The sequence below is a fragment of the Rhyacophila brunnea genome, unplaced genomic scaffold, assembly GCF_057557595.1.
Source record: "Rhyacophila brunnea isolate RB1 unplaced genomic scaffold, BYU_Rbru_1.0 scaffold_1, whole genome shotgun sequence".
NCBI lineage: Eukaryota > Metazoa > Arthropoda > Insecta > Trichoptera > Rhyacophilidae > Rhyacophila > Rhyacophila brunnea.
The window spans coordinates 16889427-16916398 of record NW_028232751.1 but is presented as its reverse complement, the minus strand read 5'-3'; the positions used below and the strand labels follow the sequence as shown (position 1 = coordinate 16916398).

At 34.9% G+C, this 26972-nt stretch overlaps 1 long non-coding RNA gene across 1 annotated transcript; it reads left to right on the top strand.

Annotated features, from left to right (window-relative positions):
- Nucleotides 1–5130: 5130 nt before the first annotated feature.
- LOC147079540 (uncharacterized) lies at nt 5131–26549 on the top strand. Its single transcript, XR_015069644.1, has 3 exons — nt 5131–5252; nt 19833–20020; nt 23184–26549. It is a non-coding gene; the product is annotated as an uncharacterized LOC147079540 (long non-coding RNA).
- Nucleotides 26550–26972: the final 423 nt, after the last annotated feature.

Below are 26972 nucleotides of genomic sequence, written 5' to 3'. Positions count from 1 at the left end.
CTAGGCAACGGAACAATTCTAAACTATAATATTATACTGTATAATCGTCACGATTGCAGTATCACACTGTGGCGTAAAGGTAGTGCGTTCGGCTGATAACCGAACGATCGGTGGTTCGAATATAATCGGAAGCGTTTTTTTCGTTTGAAAAAAAAATATGTGTTACATGTCACACGCCACTCACTATGATCTGATTTTTCAAACGCGCCTAAAGAAGTATAACTTCAAATTTTTTTTTATCTTAGTAAAGAAAATATAGCCTTGTAAATGACCCAAGGTCTTAAGTTAGTTGTTATTCCACACAGCAGGTCCAAATGATAGAAATGAAGTTTTTTTTTAAATAAATAGCGGAACAAAATGGTAAATTATGTATAGGAAATGGTAATAAATTTAATTAAAAAGTGTTTTAAAGAATTATATTTAACCAGACTAAAAAAAAAACATAAGTTACACATTAAAAAGTTGTGTACATAGGAATGTTGTCTATTTTTCCCAGATTTTGTAGTATTACATTTCTTTATTATTTCTATTGTATCAAGTCCCAAAAAGCAGTATCTTGGGCATTTTTATTACCAATGCTTCAAAAATGATCAAAAAACTCTATTTGAAATACATATCCAATTTTATCTGAGCGTTGTTTTGGACAGCACTTTTGGACACAAACAAAAGATTTTCCATTAAGTAACTTTTTTCCCAGTACTTGCTGTATATTATGTTACACCAGAAATTTCTTTTTTTTCTTGGCTACTTCCTTCTTCCAATTTTCTTTACACTTTTTACGTTCCCTCCAAGACTTTTGAGACGATATTGTCACTATCAGGTGCATACGAGATTGTTTCATTTTGTGTACGATTGTCACTCTCTGAATCATCATTATGTAAATAATCAATCATAATTACACGTATTGCTATCTTCTACTACTTCTTAATATTATATGATGTATGTTTATGGTTAAAAAACGAAAATATATGTTAAAAGAACAAAAGTATCTGACAGATAAAAGTGAGTTTATGATACCACTTAAATGGCCGCAAAATCTTAGGTGGAAGAACAACTTGTGAGGTGTCCCAACATAAATCAATATAACGACCTTCATTAATTGACCAAATACAGAAATATTTTTTTGAGAGCTAATAGTCAGGTTATAAACCTTGCTAAATACAACAAGAACCGAAAAACTACTTAAGGTGATTTAGGTGGTTCTTCTACCAAGGCCCTCAATAATTCAAGGTCATCGTTTTTACTGACGAAAGTGTCAGCGCACTTAGTGTTGCCGACCGTACTATAATTATAGTACAATAATAGGTACTATATTTTTGATTCTTTGAATGATGTAAAATACTTTAATCGTTCGCCGAACATGCCAAAATTACTATGATTTGATTTTAAAAGATTCAAGACAAAAATATTAATATCGAAATTTAGAAAGCGCCTAAATGAGAATTTAAAATCCCACTAGTTAACTTCATCCCAATTAGATATGACACACATAGCTAAGTGGTCAAAGTACGTGGACGCGAATCCTAAGGGGCACAGGTTTGAATCCTGCTGGGTGCCGTATTTTTTTAAATAGATTGTTTCTAGTTCTTATATATTTTACTTAGGTTTTCAAACTAGAGATTTTATGGTATTTTCAGAGCAAAAGCCTGGACATTCCTTAAACGTTGTAGAAAATCTATTTAAATAATTTTGAAGCCTTATTATTTCTTTATATTTATGTTAAACATTTGATGACAGCATAAAGTATTTTTATTACTTACATAAACTAGTATTGTTTAAAACCTCTCGACATATTGGTTTAGAATATAGTCATATTTCAGTACTTACATCCATGTGCATTGTGCAGTGGTTATATATATATTTTTTTAATTACCTATTATTTTTTCAACGGATTCATAAAACCATTAGTAAATTTGTTGTTAACATCATTTATAGTAAAATATTTACGATATAAAATTATATTTATAATCTCTGTGAACCCAAATCACACACAGATCCGACAAGAATTATTCAACATTTTGTTATTAAAAAAATGAGGATGATAAATTCATTTTCAGATAATATTCTAAATACCTATACTGATTATAAGCTATTTCCTTTAGCATTCAAATGTGAGAAAATATCATACTATATAATATGATTTAATTAGAATAATAATTAATTATCAAACTTAGAACGAGGTACCTAAGTAGTATTTTTTTGAAATACACCATATTCTTCGCTACATTTCATTGTCATAGGTACCACTCATACCCAGCGCTCAATTCGCTCGAAACAGACGTGAAAATAGTGCTTTTTTATCAAAAAATAGCATGAATTCGTTGAATAAAAAAATAGTTCAGAATTAAAACGTTGAAGTGAATTGGAAGATAAAGTGATCAACAATGTAGACATCGTTTTTTTACCCCAGGTATTTGAAGCTGACGACAATTTTAATGTTTTGCCTGTCGCTAATCAGGGATAAATCTAGTTCAGCACAAAATGTTAGTTTTATTCTTCTTTATGGGTTAGACAGGTTAGTGAGTTGAGGTCTTATGGATTACTTGAAATCTGAGACTAAACATGGTATGGGGTAGCATTTTTAGTTGTATGCGGACCTTGCTTATAGACCTAGGGACCGGATTCCAAATTGTGTATACAGTGGAATTACGGGATGCTGGCACAACTTTTAAAGATTCAAAAATATGGCATGTGGAAAAGATTAACAGAGGCGATGATTTCCACATCCCTATTCCATTTAATTACTTAATCTAGTTTAACTTATTTTGATATCTTATTCGATGTAATGAGCAAAATGTATTATCAAGTTAAAAATTATTAACTTGATTTGTTAATCGTCATATAAAAATATTAGTTTTTAAAAACTTGTTTTTACTTAATTTTTTGTCAAAGTAATTCAAGGCAACACACGACAGAAAACAAAATATCGTGCACTACCTAGGTAGGTATATATTTTTGGAAATATTATAAGGTACTTACTTATACATTTTTTAGTTTTACTTAGTAAATAAAAAACAATGTACCCTTGCAGTATAGCGTAACGGGATAGTATCGGAAATTGTACCTAGGTCCTATAGTTTTGGTTCTGTGTAACTACAATTTATGAAAGATTAAAATTGATATAATTTTGCACCAAAATAAATGCGCGCTAAAGTGTTTATTATACATCTTTCTTGTATACCATACTCGATTACTATGTTACACCGAATGTGCGAAATTGACTATTACATGAAATGGGCAAAATTTTGGCTAATTCACGTAATAGTCAAGCCTGTTGCCTTATTCATGAATTAGGTAATTTTTCTGCTGAGTACATGAATTCGCCACGGTATGGAATTCTTGAACTGTCAACATGACAGAAGAAAAAGTAAATTTAATACGGATGGTTTTATTAGTTATAATTGTACATAATATAATATAATTATTATTAGGTTAGGTTAGGTTAGGTTTTGTAATTCTGAATTAAATTATTCAACTGAATGTCCATGTTGAGGTTAGCTATCAAGTGTCAACAAACTATCACAAACATTCAATCGACCATTGCACAATTGATACCCAAGCATGAATCAATTAATCGCGAAGATACTTCTCAATAAAATTCTTCCGTTATCATATTATTGTTTGGTATATTTTTATATTATAATCAATCTCATTTGACACATTTGTTTAGTTGCAAAAAACACCACGGAGCGCGATCATCTATTTCGACCATAGATAATATAAATGTACATTTTGACCAATACATGAGAATTGATACATTTAGTTTAGTTGCAAAAAATACCACCGTAGCGCTACTATCTAATTTGTCCAAGACATGAAGTAGGCAGAAAAATTACTGCCGATTTCACGCAGTCTCCAGATATTTTGTCTAATTCATGAATAAGGCAACGGGCTTGCATTTTTCATGATTTAGGCAAAATTTTGCCCATTTCATGTAATATTCAATTTCGCACATTCGGCGTAACAACTACATTAAATTTAACATAAAAATACGGCAGTACCGTGTTATCAACGTACTATAATGGTATGCTAAAATGAACTATAATTTTGGTTCCGCGTAAAATGTAAAATAGTAAGTTAAACTGTAGTCTATCTTTAAAAATGTCAAGAACACTATTTTCTTTTGAGAAGCATTGTAATTTTTATTTCAGAAATATATTCCATCATTTTTGCACGATTTTGTACTATAGTTAACGCAACAAATGACAGCACTGCTGTTGTGTCCTTTGTTGCTAACCATACTTTAATTATTAGGCATAAAGCCCACCAAAAAAGCGTTCGGTGCGCTCACTACTGAGTAGGCCCCCTCCCACCCGCGCATTACCCTTCACCTATGTAATAAGGGGCTCAAGGAGCACAACATAATTATTATTATCAGCGTCTCTCATAACAAAGCAATAAAAATATTACCTATTAAATTTCTCGGGACTTGTAATTAATATCGGACACGCAATAACTAAACAAAGAGTTCACTGTTCTTAAATAATGGCTTCTCGCCCGTCTATCGACGACGCTTAATTCGCTCGTTAATTCGTATCGCTGAGAAGCCAAAAAACGGTGACTCATGGGGCAGGCGGGCACAATGCGTCGTCAAATCCAGTGTGCGCTGGCGTATTTGATTACGTTGTATTTTCGATGATTCATATAGAAAATGCGCAAGCGCCCCGCAAGCCGCTTTAGTGGACTTTATGCCTTAGAGTATAATAAATTTGGATTCTTGGAAAATGTAAAATTATATAAAATTGTCTTACTCAAATTACTATTACCTATTCAAATATAAGACATATTAACTTAAAATCAATTAAAATTTAAATTCAAAACCCATAAGTACCCTCCCCTCGGTCGATAGTTATAATTTTTAAAAATGCAAAATACTACAATTTTACTGTAAATATGCCAAAAAGACTATTACCTACCTATTTTGAAAGATTCAAGACGACAAATTTAATGTTCCTGTAGGTACTTTATTTTTTCAGATGTACTATAATCATTATACCTGTACTATCATTAACGTAGAAAAAGATGACAACACTGGTCGCTCTCGTTGCGGGAACAAACCTGCAGTTTTCTTTTATTTTTCTGATTTGATAACACGCTGCCGCGGCTTGCCGGCTTTCGCCAGTCGTGCATTTGTTGTTGGGCGGTGTGGTCGCGTTAAATTTTATTGCAGCTGATGCAATTGTTTGAAATATTGTGTAGTTTTTCGTGACAGTTTGTGAATTCTTCAATTAGTTGCTAACTAATTACTTCAGGTACGTAAAGTTATAGTTTATAATGTATTATTATTAAATATGAATAAGGTAGGTTAGGTCTGTCAACAATCCCCATGTTCTGGTTGCTTCAACCATGATTCTCAAATTAGTCGCTTTCTTACTTTCTGGCGCTTGGTTTTGTGACCTAATGCCATATTTGATTACCCCCCCACTCACTAGACCAGGGTTTCCCAAACTATGTTCCGCCGAACCTGAATAGGTGTTCCGCGACCATTAGGAAAGGTTTTATACACTGCAACACATTTTAAAATCTTCTACTATGTAGAAGTAAAATAAGTAAAATTAAAATAATTAAAGAATCTACTTCATATTGAAAGGCGAGTGATGATCAATCTCCACTGATGTTTATGACAAGTATCTAGATGGTTCATGGCTCGCACAAGAGGGGGATGACAGCACCGCGATTTCCTAACTCTCGTCTCGTGTGGCACCAGACGAGATGACGTAATTTTGTCGTCACGCTCGAGGCATGCCGACCGCGCACAGAATAACCATAGAAAATATTATTACGATACACCTATATGTGTATGGTGACAATGAATAGCGCCGCTGTCGGAGTAGCGTAATATTCTCGAGTGCTATTATCACTCCGGTAGTACGTCATAATGATGTCATATGACGTCATCTCGACCGGGAAGCTTGCACTCGCAAGTTCTAACATAGAGCCCCAGGCCTCTAGCCTGGGGGCCTGGGCTTACGGGGGGGGGGGGGGTGAGAGATCGACCAGCCAAGTGAGATAAACACACATCACAAACATGCACTAATATTAAAAATGTCGCCTGCTGCGCTGTTTCACTTCACGAATAGTAACATTTAATAATATATGGTTTTGCCATACTTACAATTTTTGCTTATTGTCGATATTTGACATGTCCATAATTGTGCATATCAACATAAAAGTGGGTGTATTAAAAATACAAAAAAATCGCTAAAAATACCATTAATTTTACCTCGGAACACCATTTGGAATATGCAACTGTAGACAGTCACATTGCCTTTAACCTTAGCGATAAATAGGGGGTCCGCCAAAGATCCTAGCCTGGGGGCCGTTTCGGGATGTGGGGGTCATGATCTAGGTTCATGCGGAGGAACATCTTTTCTCACACCGTGCGCATGAAAAAGATGGGGTACCTATATTGTTTTTAACTGACCGGCTGACAAGTTTTGTCGACAGTTGCCAAAATTGGCAGAACGGTTAGCTGCGCTAATAAATAACCTACAAAATAAACTAAGAGTTCCGTTAAAATTTCCGGGTTTGCGAAGTGTTCCATTGCAGAAAAAGTTTGGGAAGCCCTGTTCTAGACTGACTGGCTTGATAATATGTTGCGGGAATGTGGCCGAAGATAATAATAATTATTGAAGAACACGTCTCGTGGATGTAGAGTGAAAGTGGGGCGTACGGAATTTGTTTTGGGGGGCAAAAAGATCTTGAAAAAAAAAAGTCTTGACCTCATTTGAAGACAAAGCATAGCACAAGGATCGCATTAATTTTCTTCGGAGTTAGTATACAATATTATAATATGTAACATAATAGGTAGGTAGGTACCTATACATATTTACGTACGAAAGTTAAATTACAAATTGCCTATAACCTATGTGCATTTTTTATTTGAAGCAATTCGTGTTTTTTTTCAGAATTTGTTAACTAGGTATGTAGGTATAAGGTTTTGAATTGTTGAAGCAGGGCTTGGCACAAATAATGTTGGGCCAATATCTTCATTCACGCGCATGAAAGCGTAAATAATTCTCTTCCGATCGGATTCTCGGAACGCATGCAGGTCTCTACACTATAGCAGTAATTTCAAACCTTTTTTTGGTTGGCGGAATCTTTGTTGGTTGTCTGTCTTCTTTGGTTGGAGAGGAATATTATATAAAATCTCGGGGACCCTCTGATGGTTAACACATACATATAAGATCTTCCTAGCGCTACAAACCAGTGGCGAAGGGTGGAGGTAGGCCATTAAGATCCGACATAAATAGTGCACACTAAACTTTGTCAGTCAAACGAATTTGCTTTCATTGAACGAATGCGCAGACACACGGCATTTCAGTGCTTCGCTTAAGGCTATACCTCAGTAGAGGCATGGTCTAAAAAGATCGTGGCTAGGCGATGCGCGGATAGTGGGTCGCGGGTGCAAATGACTCATTGCGACCGAAATAAAATTTGTCATATAAATCCAACATGAGTCCATTTAATGTTCTATTAGTAACAATAATAATATATTCATTGACATGTTTTCTTTTTAAAGTAAATGGGTAACGTTTTTAGTCATCTTTACACGATTTAAGAATTAATACCCCCGTCGCCATCACGAAACAAAATGACGTATTGACACTTCGACGTTCGTTCTCAGACTGCCAGCGAGTCCAAAAAAACCTAGTGAACCCTACATCCCGAAATGGATCATAATTTGTTATTCTGTTCGTCACGCGAAAATTATGTTTTTTTTACTTACCTACCTCCTCAATAATGATAGCCGTGTCTAGTTTTTCGGAAACGTTTGCCTAATCACGCGAATGCTGGTTGGTAATCACTGCCGCATAATAAGATCGGCTCGGTGACAACCTGATGTCTTGACAGTGGCGAAACAAAATGACTTTATGGTATATTTTTATTATGGAAAAAATCACCACATCGCCTATAAAAGAGAAGCTTCCTACGGTGTACGAATACGAAGTAGGTACGTGCCTACGTTTTTAACTTTGTTTTGTTAACTGAGAAAGTAGGTAGGTAGGTAGGTATAGTATGGTATGACCAACCGTATAGTAAACATAACATTCATTTTTAGTGGATAAAAATATTATTTAAATACCTATTCATCACTTTTTCTCAACTGAACTGTCAGAACGTGATTTATAAATCAGTAATTATTAACTATATACTATATCATGGATGGCGAACCTATGGAGTGGCACGCGAATGTTTTGTGTTGAAGAGAAAAAAAATAGATATAGGTATAATTCAAAAGATATTTTTTTCACAAAAAGTTTTACAAATAACTAAATACATATTATATAATATTAAAAATGCGTATTTTATTCGGTTCTTAATAATATTTTTAATATAAGTACCTACCTATATCGATCGATGCGCAAACGGAACGACGAAAATCATGCATTCACAAGTCCACAAAAAGGAGCCGTCTGTGAAAAAACGAGCCCAAACGACCGGCTGCGGCCCACCCCGGAACTGCCGTCTAAAAAAACGAGTCGCCTGTGAAAAAACAACCCGACTGCGGGCGGAACTTTTGTTTGAAAAACTGCTCAGCACGTCACAGTCAAAAAATAGTATTTGGAAAATTTTGGCACGTACACGTAAAAAGGTTCGCGATCCCTGGACTATATTATTATCCATAACAATGTTATGCATGCACGTAGGTACCAATCACAAAAGTAATTTGATTCCCTGAGATTCATATCTATAAGTAAATTATATTATGATAACAATGAATGGAGTGAAAAAATATTATTTTTATCCTAGCTTGAGTAAAGTTATGCTTGCAGCGATAATGGTACGTTTTTTGTACCTACTTACCTATATAATTATAATTTACTGACATTTACTGTCCTTAGTGGGTAACACATAGGTACTTGAACAAACCTGATAAAGCTTTTTCGTTACAGAACCAGACTAATAGGTAGGTAGACCTAAAAAAATGGGGTTTGAATTAACTACGTATATATGTACATCTTTTATCAATCCTTTATTCAATAGTAATACAATTTGATAAAAAAAACATTATGATATTATATAGGTCATGGCCCCCACATCCGGAAGCGGACTCCCACACCAGGATATTTGGTGTGCCCCCCTGGCTATCGCTAAGGTGAAGGGCAGTGTGATTTTTTTACATTAGTGTTCCCCAATTGGTATTCCGCGAAACCCCAGAGTTCTTTGACATCAAATTAAGAGTGTTTTGTGTATTCTTAGCGATTTCTGTATTTTTAAATAAAGATTTATTGAGTTGTTGGCACTCAGCATCAAGTAACATGCGACCCTTCGACATATTGGATAACTAGCCATTTTCATAGTCAGGAAACACAGTAAAAATAATCATAAAATAAAATTCTACACATGAATTACCTATCACTTTACTATATCAATCTTCATATCACATCAAATTTCATCGCACATCTTGTAAAAATGCTCTTTACTATTAAAGCAAATTTGTGGTGTATGTATATTTCACTTAACCGGTCACGCCGAGCCCCCAGGCTAGAGCCCTGTCAGCCCTCCCCTTGTGGGGCCCATGATATAGGTATATATATATAGCTACTTATATTCTTTTTAACATTGCAACAGACCATAAGGCTGATTGACAGTAGTGTAGTGAAACAGTAGTCTAATTAGTAATATAAGTGAAACAATCACAAACACCCAGGGTTTGAGAAAATGACATATATTGTGACCTCACTGGGAATCGAACCATAAAAATAGAATCTTATTTCACACACTGGTGTAGACAAATACAATCGTCTTCTCTTTTTTTGCCCATCTCCGATTCTAATAAGATCATATTGTGGGCCTTAACAGATTGGAGGTTTGTATTAACAGATTTTTGTTTTTACGAGAAATGTATGTTAGCCACTTGCTCAACCTGTTAGGTTACCATACTCTGACTCCAAACACAAATTGAAAAATAATATGTGTATTTGTCAGACCCAGGGTTCGAACCTGGGACCCATGACGTTATAAACCGATGCTTAAACCGCTCGGCCATTATACTTTTTGCTACATCTACACAACTCTTTCAGACGCAAAGATGTTGCTTAGTTCTGTCAGTGTAGTTTCTGGGCTCTTTGCATTTGCTTTAGGAAATTATATCCATGTCTATACCAAACTCTTTTCATTGTTTTATGGCTTGGTTTAGTGAAGTTAAAACTTTGACTCCGATTGCCTATGCCCTATATCAAAATTATGTTATTTCATATACTACTACAGTCTGCTTCCAGGGCGGTGATATTTTAAACTAAATCAGGAATAGGTCCTGTATTGTAATGGCTTAACAAGGGGTGGTCAACAGGTCAGCTGCCACCGGCGCAGAAATGGAGATTTGTTAAACGTGCGAATATAATAATTGATAATCATTATAATATCGTCGGTCCCTATTAAAAAAGTCAGATCTGAAATTTTGTCATTTTCGGATTATTACGTAAAAGTTATTTAAACACTTTAAACATTTATACCAACAATCACAGTTTTTTTTTGTTTGTTTGAAAAATTTCGAGATACTCAAGTTAAAAATGACAGATCTACCGAGAGTGTCCGAATAACAATGTCGAGAGTGTCCGAATAACAATGTCGGTTCTTATTTATACCAACCGACATTGTTGGCTGGGCGTGGGTGAGCAAGATGCGTCGGATCTGACAGTTGCTGCTATGTTCACCGGACAGACGGATGTTTTTATAAACATTTAGAAAAGTTTCTATAACCCGTATTTTTATTCATTATGGCAAGCAATAGGTCACAAAGGATATTTGATGAAACATCTTTGATTGCTCGTACTGAAAAATAGCATTTTGCAGATCCGACTTTTTTAATAGGGACCGACGATATGCAGTAGTAAATTTAGGGACTTAGGAAAGGCCTGAGGCACCATAATAAAAAAATTCGAAATCGTAAATTCCAACCACCGATGTAGGTAGGTGCCTAGTAAAAATATCAATACGTCTCTTTTCCAACTATACACGTATTCTCAAAGATTTTCTATAATTAAAAATAATTATTAGGTAGGTATTTATTGAAGACTAGCAGAGCCAGTTGCCTCGCTAGACCCTGCAGGTCGCTTGGTGTCCTAATCTAATAGAAATAAGTCTAGATGAAATGATAAAAAAATTTAGTCACCATGATACCCATTGATTTGGTACGCTAATTACTTTATGTACTGTGCTAATTACTTTATGTACTGTCCGACAAGAAGGTCTAGGCCAGGGGTACCCAACCCAAATCGTTTGGTGGGCCAAAAAAATATTACTGAGCCTTAGGTGGGCCACACATAAAAAAATAAAACAAAGAACTTATTCAAAATATTTTATTACCCTGTAATTAATGTGACTCTTGCTTTTGTATATTGTTTGATATCTTTTTCATATTGATTGGTAATTTAGCCGACGCGCGCATCCCAGTTGATTGGTCATGTTATCATCGAGCAACCTGCTGCGACACTTCGTTTTTACTACATTTAAAAAAAAATTCGCAGCGATATATATAGTCCCAAATGCTGCTGTAATGCACATTGCCAGTCGTTTTAATTTTGGAAATTTATCTTTGAGGATATATTTCTGATAAAACTTGAACTTATTCCCTTCGAACATGCACTTTAACTCTATGCTTGATTGCAGTTCTATTAGCTCCATTTGTAAATTTGGAGGCGCTGATTCCACCTCCACGTTAAATTTTAGTTAAGAATATTTTGAACATTACTTCATACTGTTGCATAAATGTGAATCTGGTGTCGAATTCTTTAATTCAATTTGTGACTTCATTAGAATATTTAAAAAAATCTTAACAGTCACTATTAAAGTCATTTAATAATGGGAAATGAATTGAATTATTTTGACCATAATTGATTTTCATAAAGTTTGAGTTTTGTTACGAAAAATTTTATATCTATTTTATATGAATACCAAAATGCAAAATATAGAAAACTGAAAACATAAAATGGCCCTTGGGCCGCAAAAAGTCTCCATTTGGGCCGCAGGTTGCCCATGTCTGATCTAGGCAATAACCGGAAGTCGCTGGAGTCGGAAGTGCAATTAACTACTGTCCAACAAGATCTTGGCTACGTGCTAAAACTGTGAACCAACAAGCTCCTCCCATTTTTAACCGCACTTCAATTGAAGCGCCTTCCGGTTAGCGACGAGTTGTCCACGTGTTAAAACTGTGAACTAATAAGCTCCTCCTGCTTTTAACCGCACTAGCGACTTCCGGTTATTGCCTAGATCTTCTTGTCAGACAGTAAATAGGAGGTGCTTGTTAGTTACATATTGCAATAAATGTCTATATTGATTATGTATGCTAATAGAAATGTCACATCGTTGTTCGATTTTCTCGGATTTCTGCAAGCTTTAAATTTGAAAATATTCTGACACATCAAATAAACAAAACAACTGACAATCCTATTTTAGTTTGACAGAACTCAGTGAATGCATTTATTTCTTGTTAAAATTCATAGTCCACCAATGTGGTGATGTTGGATTTAAATAGTTTTGCATATCCACAAAAGTGTAAGGATTAGATCTGACACCCCGGAAGTCCGGGTAGGGAGGCGAGTCAGGGCCGCACAGCCCGATCCGACCTCCGCGCTCAACTCTCCGGTCGGCCTGACGTTAATGACGCCCTTGGTAGCGCGCCGTCGGTCGATACGTGTGAGTCACACGACCAGCTTCCAGCTTACAGCTCAGTGATGTAAATCGTTCAGGGCGGTCAATCGAAGCTGGGTTTGGTTTGGTAGAGCACTTCAGTGTAAGGTTAGTCTTGACAGTTGGGTTAACCCTTTATAGGTCATAAGCGAAAAACGGATAGTTTTGAGACCGGCAACATTAAGGTCTATATTTCTATAATTTTACAAGTTATAAACACCTTTATGGGTTTTAATCATTCTCAGATAATGCACAGAGGTCTTGAATCTGACCAATCGCCCTGAAGTTCGCACATATTGAGTATATTACGAAAAATGTGTCCCGGTCAGTTATCTGACCGGTGTCCATTTAGCGACATGATAGCTGCCAGTTTTTCAACAACAGTGTTTTTATGTTCTTGTTTTTTGAAAATTGTGACTTGTTTACTGAAAACAAAGTATGCACATTTATACTATACATACAAATATATAGTTTTTTGTATTTCACCTATAAATTGTATGTGTTATAGTAAAATAATATCAAATTATTGAGTGGCATGTCGAAAATCTAACCTCAAATTGTATAATTTGGATCCTTTTTGATTTACATAATATAAACACTAAAAATAATTTCTAAACCACAATACATCTAATTTCATATAACAATATAGTGAACTTTTACAATTACTAGTTAGTTTTTGTGGATAATTAGTCGCTATCGAGTTATTTGATGATATGTGTCATTCTTTGAAAAAATGTTTTCCATAAAAATCGCGGGTAAAAATAATTGTTTTTGTTTTCATTCAAACTGTAATAATTTTTTAAAATACATATCTCAGAATGAAATAAAATAGTTATGGAATGTTATATGTATAAGTAGAAGCCTATATTGCAGAACAAAATTTTGTTTTTATTGTCCGAGGATGGAAAATGGGAGAAGCGGAGGTTTTAGTGCGAAAGACCTTGAAGACATGGGTAAAGACGCATCCCTGAGATTATTTGAAGGAATAACAGAATACCAATGTGTGTTGAATAATGAAAAAAAAAACCTATTAAACATCTTCGCTTTAGAAACAAGTTGGCTTATCAGCTGATAGGATCTTTTACTTCACGAAAAAGGGTTGGTCGACCTCCATTTCCTGACGATATCAATTCAAATCATTATCCAGAAAAATGTACACTTCGTAGATGTGGTTATTGCAGCACTATGCTGAAAGTGATACGAAGCTCAGTAACAAATTGCAAAGTATCCCTTTGCATACCGTGTTTTATGCCGTATCAATTATCTGAACAAAAGAAAAAGCCAACAAGGCCTTAGAAATGTTTATTATTTTGAGAAATTTCTATAAAATTGATAAAGTAATTATTATTGTTACAGAAATAAATGAAATTATAATTTTTTCCTAAAAAAAATTATTAAAAAAAAATTTTGTGAACAAATATTTTTTTTACCTAAATGGACACCGGTCAGAAAACTGACCGCTGGGAAATCGATAATTACGAAAAAACTATATACATTTCAAAAAAAAAATTTTTTTTTCTGTTAATCAAAATGAATATAGAATACATAAAAAAAATAATTAAGCACATATCTTTAAAAAAAAAAGTTGTCCTATAAAGGGTTAAGATGTAGGATTGACAGTTGATGATGGTGGATATTCAAAATGAAACACACGTTGTTCGTAGCACAAATCTCAAAAGAAAGTTTATTTTAACAATTTAGGTTCACAAAAAAAGGTTACTCGCTATACACACATGGGTACAGGTCAATATCAATACACATAAATAATTTGCAACAGCCCTAAATTTGTTAATGATGGGCGCCGTGGGCTGTGGCAACTATAGTTTAAGAATCTATGAATGACTTGATTCGTAACACTAGCGAATTCTACACTACAACGTACGTAGCACACGAACTCTGAAATTATTTGACAATTCAGCGAAAATTATAAAACGCGTGGCGCACGTTGGACACCGTGTCCAGTCCAACCTCTTTGACTAACTGCCTGCTAGATTGGACACCTACCGTGTGCCGCCTTCACCAAGGTATTTCCCAGAGAGGGTTTGTCCGCAAGTTAACCCGATGTCACGCACTGATTTTTCCGCCCCTGTGGGGGGCGCTCCCATATGGAGTAGTACTCCCCAGCCGCTCGGTCTGACCCTGGTAGTCAATGTGCCACCGATGTAATGATGACGACCCCCGGCAAGGCCGAACGAAAACATGCGATATATACCCTATGTGTAAGTCCCGCAGTTGCTCTGACAGGTCCCACGACTTCTCAGGGTGAACTGCGGATGAACGAGTCGTGTAAATATAGGTAATAGGTAATAATGTGTAGGATTAAATTTGAATTAAATATATGTTTAGATAAGGGGATAATTAAATTAAATAGGATGTAAATTATGATTTGAATTATAAGTTTAATATGTAATGTAAATTGTAATATAATGTATAAATTAATGTAAAAATGCAAGGGTTAACGAGAATAATAAAGGGGGACATATAGATGGGCGTTAATAGCATATAATAATTAAAAGTAATTAAGTTGTATCGTAATATTAAGGGTATATGGATCGATGTCGCCACGCATCGCGCGTACACGGCACAATAATTGTTAACATATGCTCATAGGCCTGTTGCGAAAACTTCCATTTGTACATATGTGCAATCACAAAGTATAGCAACACGTAGGGCAATCATCGATCCGATTTTAATCACGATCCCGCGTAATTAATTTTCATACTAAATTCGATTTCAAATAGCCACGGCTGTTCCGCGCGCGGCGTTTCCGAATCGGTATTCCGGCAGCTTTCCTGCTCTGACGTACGACGGCGTCTCTGTCGTATGTGTGGAAACCGATTTCGCGATACGAATTTGCCCGCTTTGCAGTGACAGAGCCCCTCTCGCTCGCGTGTATGACGGCGTCACGCTCACGCGCGACGGGAGAATCGGATCAATGATTTTGGTCGATCAAGGAGACCACGTACTGGAATAAGGCGCGGGAAATCTTTGATCGGCGAAGTATGAGTATGTACTAAGCAATTATTACTGCCTATATGTTTGGTTGACGGAATAACATCCGTCAACTAGTCGTAAGTATGTGCCTGTGGCGACACCGAGCTGTATTAGATGTTAAGGTAAGAAAGATTGCGCGACAGGCACGCAGACATATTCAATTTAAGTAACGTTCCCTCTAGATATCATTTAATATTAAACTATCATGTTGTAAATAAATTAATGACCTACCGATTTCATATTCTGAGACCAACGTCGAGGAGGTATTCAGGCCGTCGGAGTGCCTCAAAGATTGGCCCTCCAACGGTAGTTGGCCGAAGGATTGGTATGCGCTATCGTAGGCCTGGTGCCACGAATATACCAATTTAACCACTGGGATATGAAGCCTTACCATCCAGGCTAACTCGGGAGTACCCTTGTTTCTGAGTGAGAGGCACCGTCACGCCGCTAGAGCCCACGGGGCCGGCCGCCTCTGAGACGGCCCTCCCTCAGCCATGAGGAATGTCACCACGCGGGGGGTGTGCTGTATCTGAACCGGTTTTCACGTGGATGTTGCGGATAATCAATCACGGTACGATTTCCGCCAATCTTCATAGTGAAACCGTTAACAGATTTTCGCACCCCCTAAACGTTGGACAAGGGGATGAAATCGGTCAGATTTGTATAAAAACCCGTGATTTTTGAATTCGAGATCAGTCTTTTTCCACCCTTGCGACCCCGAACCTGCGACGGTCGGTGGCGTGATTTCTCCCGCAATTTTCTATACAAGTTTGTCAGAACTTGTGAGGAGGTACTCACCGTGGTTCGAAAATACCTACCGGTTGATACCTACCCGAAAAATACCTACTGTCAGACTGACAGCGCGAGACGCGAAGTGTCAAACAGCGACTTAGCCGTTTTCACTCGAATTTTAATTTTTTTTATTGGACCGGGTTCCCAACTTTTTCAACACCGTGCCCCGTGCTCACGCAATCTCGGCTACCAATAATAATAACTAATTAATTCTCAAACAATTAAATACTAAGTGTGTCGGTTATATAATTAATTAACATATAATAAATTAGGCCTTACAATATTGTTTTGTTTGGTTCTTTCGTTTTGTGTTTCGAACTTTCATGATTTGACTTTATAACTGTTAGTGATTGTGGAACTTAATAAATTGACGATTAATATAGTGAATATTGTTTTACTTCGACTATATTAGAGTGCCTATCCGTTCTTCCGATTTCGAATGTACCTCCACTCCAGGCCCGGAGCTAGCCGAGGATTCGGAGGCCTACACCGACCAAATGCCCTATGCCCTGCAGCGATCGACTTTGCATTCAGCAGGGGTATAAAATGCTGTGCTGGCCTTAGTCTTTCACGAGATTTTACATACAGCGGATCACAAACAAAAAATAAAATTATATCTATAACATTTAAAATATTTATCAGAAGAACACTTGCGCAAGGAAATTCCGCGATACATAATTCGAGATACTTGCCAACCTTAAGCATCATAGATACACAAATTTAATTATACGAGGGTGGGTCAATAATTCCTTAGAAAAAAGCATTAAAACTGTTTTTATTTTTGTATTTCATTTTTTTATTTCTCAACATAATCTCCTTGGAGCTCAATACACTTGGTTAGACGTTTCTCAATTTTTTTTAAACCGTCAGAAAAATAAGTTTTCGGAAGGTCCTCAAAATAAGCATTTGTCCGATCGATGACTTCTTCATTTGAAAAAAAACGTTGTCCACTTAGCCATTTTTTTAAGTTTGGGAAAAGGAAAAAGTCACTGGGGGCTAAATCTGGCGAATACGGTGGGTGGTCGACCAATTCGAACTTCAATTCTTCAATTTTAGCCATTGATCGTAAACATGTGTGAACACGGGCATTGTCCTGATGAAAGAGGATTTTTTTCCTGTTTAAATGAGGCCGTTTTTCTTCAATTTTGTTTTTTAGCTGGTCCAATAAAGATGCATAATAATCCCCTGTTATTGTTTTTCCTTTTTCCAAATAGTCAACGAAAATAATTCCACGTGCATCCCAAAATACAGTAGCCATAACCTTACCAGCTGATTTTACGGTTTTTGCCTTCTTTGGACATGGTTCGCCTTTCGCAATCCACTGCTTTGACTGTTCTTTCGTCTCGGGAGTATAGTGGTGTATCCATGTTTCATCTACAGTCACAAAGCGACGAAAAAATTCATCCAGATTGCGTTGCATGAGCGACAACAGGGCTTTAGAGGCCACCACCCTATTGCGTTTATTGTCGACTGTGAGCAAACGCGGCACCCATCTGGCAGAAATTTTTTTCATGCCCAATTTGTCATGTAAAATAGAAATGACGCTACCTTTTGAGATCCCTGTAACCTCAATTATCTCACTCAACTTTAATCTTCGGTCACTTAACACCATATCGTGGATTTTATTGATCATTTCTGGTGTAGTCACCTCTACAGGACGTCCTGAGCGTGGTTCATCCTTTGTTGATGTACGACCACGTTTAAATTCATTTAACCAGTTATAAATAGTTGCAAGTGAAGGAGCAGATATGCCGTGAACTAAATCCAACTCATTTTTTATTTCCTTTGCTGTTAACCCTTTTATATTAAAATGTTTAATAACAGCTCTAAACTCAATTTTCTCCATTTTCCATTTTTTCATTTTCCACAAGCAAATTTTTTTTTTAAATGTACGAGAAACACACAACAACCCGACCAATCTGATTGAAACTTCGCAGCATACTGAATCGGTAGTGCCGCTGCATGAAAACAAACCGCTTACAGTACTAGTCGCGCCACCTGTCAGCTTTTCTAAGGACTTATTGACCCACCCTCGTATTTTCACATGGCAATATTGCGTAACACGGTTGGAAAGGAAAAATACTATCCGCTATGGAATCCGCCACAGATATTATTCCACGGCGAACAACAAGTCGCCAGAATCTGTGATTGGGAATATACTTAATTCCCGACGGTCATCGTGTTCAATTTCACTTTTCACCAACAGTGTTACTAATTTTGAAATATCTACAATAATAGTTATCATTGCTATAATTGATACAGAAGGGCCGTCGGCTTCAATTGGAAGTTATTAAAATTAACATCGTTTATCAACAACGAAATTCACGGAAAGAATGTAATCTATAATAATCATTAAATTATTAGTTAGTTGCAAAATATATCAAAATCAAATGTAAATAAAAACAATACCTCCCACGGGGGCAACTTAATAAAACAATTCACTTGTAAAGTTTTGCATCCCTTGGTTACACCTGGCGTTTTATTTACCTGCGCTTCTTAATGCAATGGAAACATGGACTTTGATCTAACCGCGCTACCCCAGGTATTCTTCCAAAATTAACCTGCTTTCTCTTGCCTTAATAACGACCCAAGGTTTACTAAGTACTGTTCAAAATTTTGTAAAAAATAAAGATTACATTTCCGCGCCGTCGAAATGTTATACCTACCTAACTTACCCTTTCGCGTTACGGTATTGTTTTAAAAACAAAAATTATTTCTCTAGGTATCCTTTGGATACGTACTTCTTATGTTTCGTTTTGTTAATCAATAAAAGTACAGAGCACTTTATTTGATCGAGCGGCGATAGACGGACATTTGGCTTGGCGAACTATAAGAAACATGAATGTGGCATCCATAGCTTCGCTCGTACTTTACCCTAAAGGGGTCCTCCATATACGTAGAAACGTGGAGGTATCAGATCTATTCTCTTCGGTGGGCAGCGCAGTATGCTGTTGTTTTTTTTACCAAGGCCTACTGTTCAACATCAACGGGCACGCTCTCTGTCCTGGCTGGGATCCTCTCCCTTTGATCTGAATTTATGAGAAAAGTGGATGAAAATATTACTTTATTGTTAATTTATAAGGTGAAAAGGATGAAATCTAAATATAATCATTGAAATTAAATATCATTATTTTTCTCCCAAATCCTTCCCTGGATTCAATGTTACCAATACGGCATTTTTCTTGCCAGATCTAGCATTTTTCAATGCACATCTATCATCCATCTGCAAGCGTGCGCACAGAAAAAGTGGTGGATCAATACGCCGGATAATTTTTCTTTCAAAAACATTTAAGGCTCGTTCATTTCGCAGAGTTACTGTCCAGGTTTCCAAGGCGTAATCAGTGTGTATTAACTTAATTATTACATTTTTGTATCACCTACTAATGACTTGTTTTTTTTTTGGATTTAAGATGGAGCCTGCTATGCAGATAATGAAGAAAATCTCAACAGACGTTGAAGCACTGATAAAAAGTTTGGATGCCATGGAGAATTTCAATTTGCCATATCAAATTTCTGAAGAAAGCAAAAAAGAAATAGATGATTATCATGAAAATCTATCTTCGAGAATACGTGATCAGTTGGAAAAGAAATTAACACTGTAAGTGAAACGCTTTGAGAGACAAAAATATTCATTCATATAGTTCGTGGGTGAAGAATTTTTGTTTTGGAAAATTAAATTTTGTATTTACCAGTACCGAAGAATGCCTGTTGGAGGCCATTTTTTATACTATCATCATCAGCCTGAATCTATCCACTGCTGGATGAATAGGTCGTAGACTTATTGGACGATAATTTGCTAGGTCTTCTCTGTCACCTCTTTTGTGAAGAATGACAATGCTGGCATTTTTCCATGCCTCTGGGACATTCTCTGCGTATGCAGGGATTTTTTGCATACTTTTTTTATATACTGATTATAATAATACAAAGATGTAAAAATTATAGTATTATAAAAAAAACTATATAGTATACAGAACATCTTTCGTTTTGAAACCTTCAAAATTTTAGTATTTTTGGCTTATTTGGCGTAAAATGATAGTGTATTAATTTACTATTATTCTTTTTTTATGGAATCATTCAGTCGGTAACACATTGTAATATTGAACAAAAAGCCAATTCTGGTGAAACCATGTGCGCTAGCATCTTCATCACGAAAAACGGTCATCTTGAAACTGGCATGGTTTGAGGCAGGCATGCACACAGTACGCATGTTCTACAATGCATTCCTCTAGCGAACAAAGAAATTCACAAATGTAGACCTAGCAATATACACTGTGCTAGAAGACGGTTAATCTGACAGTTAACACATTGATCGCCAACTAGTTTTACATAAAATAGTTAAAAAATGATTATTTGTTTTTAAGGTATTATTTGATAGGTTATGAAAGAATATAATGTTTTTTTTTCATTTTGATGATTTTTCTACGTAAATTTTGGTTTTTATGATGTGCCGGCCACATGTGTCCGTCGCGGCGCCAACAAGTTAATTTATTCTATTGCGCCGTGCCGGCCATTTCGCCGGTCACCTGTCCATATGTGTTGACGAGAGCATGGTGCCATTTCGCGGTCGAATTATATTTAGATTTAGATAGTATAATAAACAGAAAAGGCACAAATACGGAATAAAAGTTTTCAAATTGGGTAGTATAATACCTGGATACACATAAACTGGAAATATACGTATACATACCTTATAATCATTTTTGTTATTCTATTTTTTTATTATTTACATATTTTTTATAACTTACATTTTTATAATCTATTTAATTTTTATTTTTATATCAATAAAAACACATTTACAATTTAAAAGGAAAACTTTTTTTTTCATTATGTACATTCTTTACATTAGTGAGCCTATATTTTGTGACTGGGAAGACATATTTTCAGGCCAAGTGGCAGTAATATACAGAAGGGCCATGCCGGTCACCGCGTATCGAAAAATGCACTGCGAGCGTGCCCGCCGGCGCTGTAGAACAACTCTAAGGCAGGTCTTCTTTGCCGGTCACCGGTGACCCCCATGGCCCCCTGAACGTAATCCAATGCCGGTCACCGGTGACCCCCATGGCGATCAACGTGTTAATTAGCAGTGCAGTACATTCAGATTATATGTTCATTATAATTAGTGGCGAAATGCATGGTTTTTAAAGGGAAAACGTCTTATTGAATGCTACTGTGGTATTCATATTATGTATCATAGGGTCTTATAGCGCCTGTACACGTGCATGGAATTACTGTCGGCAATAGTGCTTATTTTAAGCTATCATGGCAATAACTGTTTTACACATAAAAGTTCTGACTGACTCTCCAATCTCATTCTTCAAGAGTAAGCAAGGCGCGATGTTGTCATTTTATAGTACTATCTGACAAGTTGTATTGAAAATCGGTAAAGCTCAAAATGAGTAGTTCGTCTTTTTACCGGCAGGTTCGCCACTATCGCTCTACTGCGCGCGCGCAGACACGGGTCGAAAATAATCATACTTGCGCGTTAACCTTCCAAACTTGTTTGATTCATGCATGCAATCTTGCCAACAGTAGGATAATACATGTTTCCCCATACATTTTCTTACTGTGCACAGTAAGTCTATGCACATGTAAACGGCGTAATATGCATACGTGTATTAATTAAGGCTCTAAGTACCAAAAAGTTGTATTGCCTGTAGTTACAAAATACCGAGTCATCGCAGTAAAATTTCATGAAGCAGACCTTTTGAAAAATGTGGTTTTACAGTGTGAAGAAATCACGGCAGCTTCTATAATTTTAGGTATTAATAACTCGCAAGTGTCAACACACCATCGTCAGCCTTTTTATATTGAATGAGGTTGACCACTATAGTGCTATTTACACCATTATAAATAAAACAGGCCAACGGACTTACAACGTCGACAGGTTTAAATATTTTGCTGTATTTTTTTGACTTGCTTGAGGCACTTAGACCATAGTTGAAGTCATTGGCAGTTGGAACATTGGAAGTTAGTATGTAGAACACTTTTCTATAAAAATGTCAGTTTTTTTGTTTTTGGTACTTAGCGCCTTAATTAATACACGTATTCATATGTCACCGAAATATAATTTTGATGCGCTGCATAAAATGTCACGGAATCTATTGAGTTTCATTGAAGAGTCAATTTTTAACATTGGATGTCTTATAAAATAGGTACCCAATTTCTTGATAATAAGCTCGATTCAACCTGTAGATATCACGAATGTGTACACAGGAAGTAAAAGTTAAATAATTAAGTACAAGATAAAAAGAACTTTTTATATACAACGTTTTTAAATTTTCTGTTGAATCATATGAACTTGACTAGCTTAAACGATCAAAAAAAATTGTACTTGATAGAAATAATAATAAAATGTCATTTTGACAATTCATATTGATTTCCATAGTAACGCACATATATATTAATAATTTAGTTGCTAGGACCCCAGGCCCCCTAGCAATCAATAATAGTGGATTGGATTACGGATTTCTCCCGAAATAACTTTTCATACAAAACAGAATTAACTGAAAATGAATTCAATTCTACTTAAAGATGGCTAAAAGTATTAAAAGAATGCATTGGCATCGTGTTCTGATATATTCTAAAAGTTTCAAATGTCGAGCCAGTTGGGAAGTTAGTTAAAAATTGATTGCAAGATTTGTACTGGATAAACAACCACCGGACAAATAAGAATACGACCTAATGAAAACATTGTAAAATAATGAACAATAGTGACATGCATTACACGGAATTATACAAAAATTCAATTGTTCTTTTTTCAGATGCTTGCAGAAAAATATGAGTTCATTCATTGATGAAACAACTGACAAAAATTCAATCTCAAAATCCGACACCGACCTAATACGAGAACAGCGTCTTAAAATGGAAAAGAAAGCGGCAAAACTAGCAATATTAAATGAATTTCGTAATAGCACAGAGCCGATCAATTTTGAAGATATTGCAGCCAAATTAAGGGAACTGAATGTGTCCTCTACTGTGTCCACAAAAACAGACAACAAAGAAGTTACCAAAAAGAATGTTCCACAGGAAGGTCCATTAAGTGTAGCATATGCCAGATATTTACAACTCCAGCAGCAGAAATATGTTGTAAAACATGACAAATTTAAATAAAATACTTGGGGGTGAAGTATGAAGTATTCAGTTCTGTTGTATCTTTGTTCATTTTATTAAGGACCCACATGCCCAACGAAGGTCAAAATGGAGTATTTATGGTATTTTTAAAGCATTAGCCTGAACATTCCTTAAACGTTGTAGATAATCTATTTATATAATTTTGAAGCCTTAGTATCCTTTATATTTATTTTAAACATTTGATGATTGCATAAAGTATTTTTATTACATAAAATAGAATTCTTTTAAACCTCTCGATCTAATGTTTTAGAATATGGTCATATTTCAGTACATCCATGTGCAGTGGCGTTAAGATTTTTTAGATGTATTCATTTTTAAACGCATTTATAAAACCATTAGTAAAATTTATGTTGACATTATTATAGTGAAATATTTACGATTAAAAAAATATATTTATAATCTCTGTGAACCCAAATTTGACAAGAATTACACATTTTATTATTCAAAAAATGGGCAAGATTACCACATTTGAAGATAATTCTAAAGAAACTGATTATAAGCTATGTCTTTGACAATTCAAATGTGATAAAACACCCATGAATAATTATTGACCTAAGAATAAGGTAGTATTTTCTTGAAATACGCCATTTCTATTGGCATTTCCCAGTGGTTAAGCTACAACATACGGCCGTAGCCATAAGTTGATAAACGATAACTGAAGTAGGGAGTAAGATCATGTTAGCGCGTGTGTTTGAACATGTACCTAACCGAAAAAACGATTTTTTTTACTAATGGTTTTATAAATGCGTTTAAAAATTAATACATCTAAAAAATCTTAACACCACTAATGTACTGAAATATGACTATTCTAAACCATTAGATCGAGAGGTTTAAAAGAATACTATATTATGTAATAAAAATACTTTATGCAGTCATCAAATGTTTAAAATAAATATAAACGATCATAAGGCTTCAAAATTATATAAATAGATTGATTACCTACAGCGTTTAAGGAACGTTCAGGCTAATGCTTTGAAAATACCAGAAAATCTCCATTTTGACCTACGTTGGGCATTTTTTTAATTAATTAATTTCTGTGAAATGTTAAAGATGTTATTCTGATTGTAATAATTGATGTTTTGCAAATTAGATTGTCAAAAATTATCCTATATTATATATTGTGCATTATTAATTATAAAGATCCAAACAACTGTTGATAATTCACGTCACTGTTATGGCAGAAAACACTAATTCGAAATAATGACATATTGAGTTAGTTATACCAAAATGTTCCTTATTTCAAACTTTACCGTCTGGAAACCTTCTTAATAAATAAACAGTCTTTATTTTAAAGTCATCCTTTTTATGATTACTTAATAAACTCACATGATAGACCATTTCAAACATTCAAAGTCAAATTACTCAAAACTAGTATTCTCCAGTTAATGTGTTCTGCCAGAACAGACAATATTATGTCAATTTTTATTTTGCTTATAACTTGCATCTTTAAAAAACAGGAGTATTGTTGTAATTTGAAAATACAACGTAAATGTGAAACAAACGTTATAACCAGATGCAAAAAAAACATGAAAACATGAACATATAATATGTCAATGAATGTTTTCTCATTACATCTTGAGATCTCGCTATGTCCGAGATCATAATAACTGAGTTCGCCTGTAGTTACTTTACAATTTTCAAAATTGTTTTTTTACAAGTGCAAATAATTGAATAAGAAATACAGTAAATACTAAGCGCAACTTTCAAAAACAAATAAGACACATTGAACTATTTCTAAATACTTATTCACTGTTTTTTTTTTGTCCAAAAGAATAAGTTTAAATATTTTTTCAATGTGTTTTGGCATAAAAATAAGTATAGTGAAATATATTCGGTAAACTTTCCATTGGACTTTGCAATTGAGTCGTAATTATGGAGAAAGTGTAACATTTTGTATTTGCTGATGTTATAATAAGATTTGTATGTCATTAATGTTAGTTCAATTATTATTATTACATAAAATTCGCCATGACCTATAAAAAGTAAGCTGTCTTCTTTCTGGGTTATCAATTTTTACATTTACTTGCAATTGTTATGAATCTTAAGGCAAATACACCACTTTCCAGAGGCACCTAGGGGAAAAATATGAAGCTTACAATATAAGATTTTTTTTATGACTCATATTTTAAAGTGTTTAAATTAGTTAATACGTATCCAAAAACATTATATTATAATGAAAAATGTTTTTATATTTATAGATAAAAACGCCTTTAAACTACGGATTTATCAAAAATCTTTTCTGTACGTTCTGTAATGCCGGGTGGTATTTGCATGGCGGTACCCAGTGGGCCGCGAATTAAACTTTATAAACATTACCTGTCTTTTTGTTTGAAATATATTAAAAGTTGATATATCATAAAAAGGTTGTCTTGTAATTCGGTTAAGTATTTCACCATGATTCTAAGAGATGGCAATCTGTGTACAATATAATTTATTAAAAACAATTGATAGAGGTTAGTATGAGTGTAAAGTACAGTGTGTATACATGCTCATTTTCTACAGCCAGCCTTGCGCGTACGCAATTGGACATGCGCTTCTGACATACATCCAGTTATACTAAATCTTAATAATGCACATGACCAATATGTGATAATAAAATGGGACCCTTTAACGAATTTGCATTTTATAATGGCTTTTTAAATTGCAAGTTAGTCTTTGACATTCAATAAATAATATTTTTCTTTTTATGGATTTACTATTATTAATTAAAACACTTTAATATGTAAATTCCTAAAAAAAGTCTAAAATTATAAACTTTGTATTTTTCCTCTAGGTGCCTCTGGTAGGTGGAATATTCACCTTAAATTTAAAATGTCCATTTTGCTAATGAAACCACAAAGAATGTACAAGTTTACCGAAATGTGAATTACTATGACAATAGGATTAAGGTAAATAATTGATAAATTATAATATTGATCTATAAATGGAAATCTGTTTTCTTTCTGGATTATTCATTTATATATTTTGTTGCAATTGTTATGAATGATTACTATATTGTGAACAGTTAAATACTTTATTATAATATATAAATACTAATATTCAGTGTTTTCATTTACTCTTCAAATCCAAATAAATTCTCTTCTTGGTTGTGCACTCATGGCTGAGGATCGTGACAAATAAATTACACCTGCAATTGGACAATTATGTACGTCAGTGACAATCTTCACTCACTTTCAATGAATGGAATGCCTGCATAGTTTCGCTTGTAATGTATTTAGATACATTTGAACTATGTGAATAAATTTTCAAGCCATTAGAGCCAGTCATTAGTAAGCTATTAGGAAAGTAACACGAATGTGTGTGTGCACTTTGGCATAAAAATGGGAGACAAATGTACTGAATCACAAATAAATCTACTGAACTGTTGAAATTAAAATATCGTACAGATTCTCTGAAAGAGTTGAGTGTGTTCGAGTGGC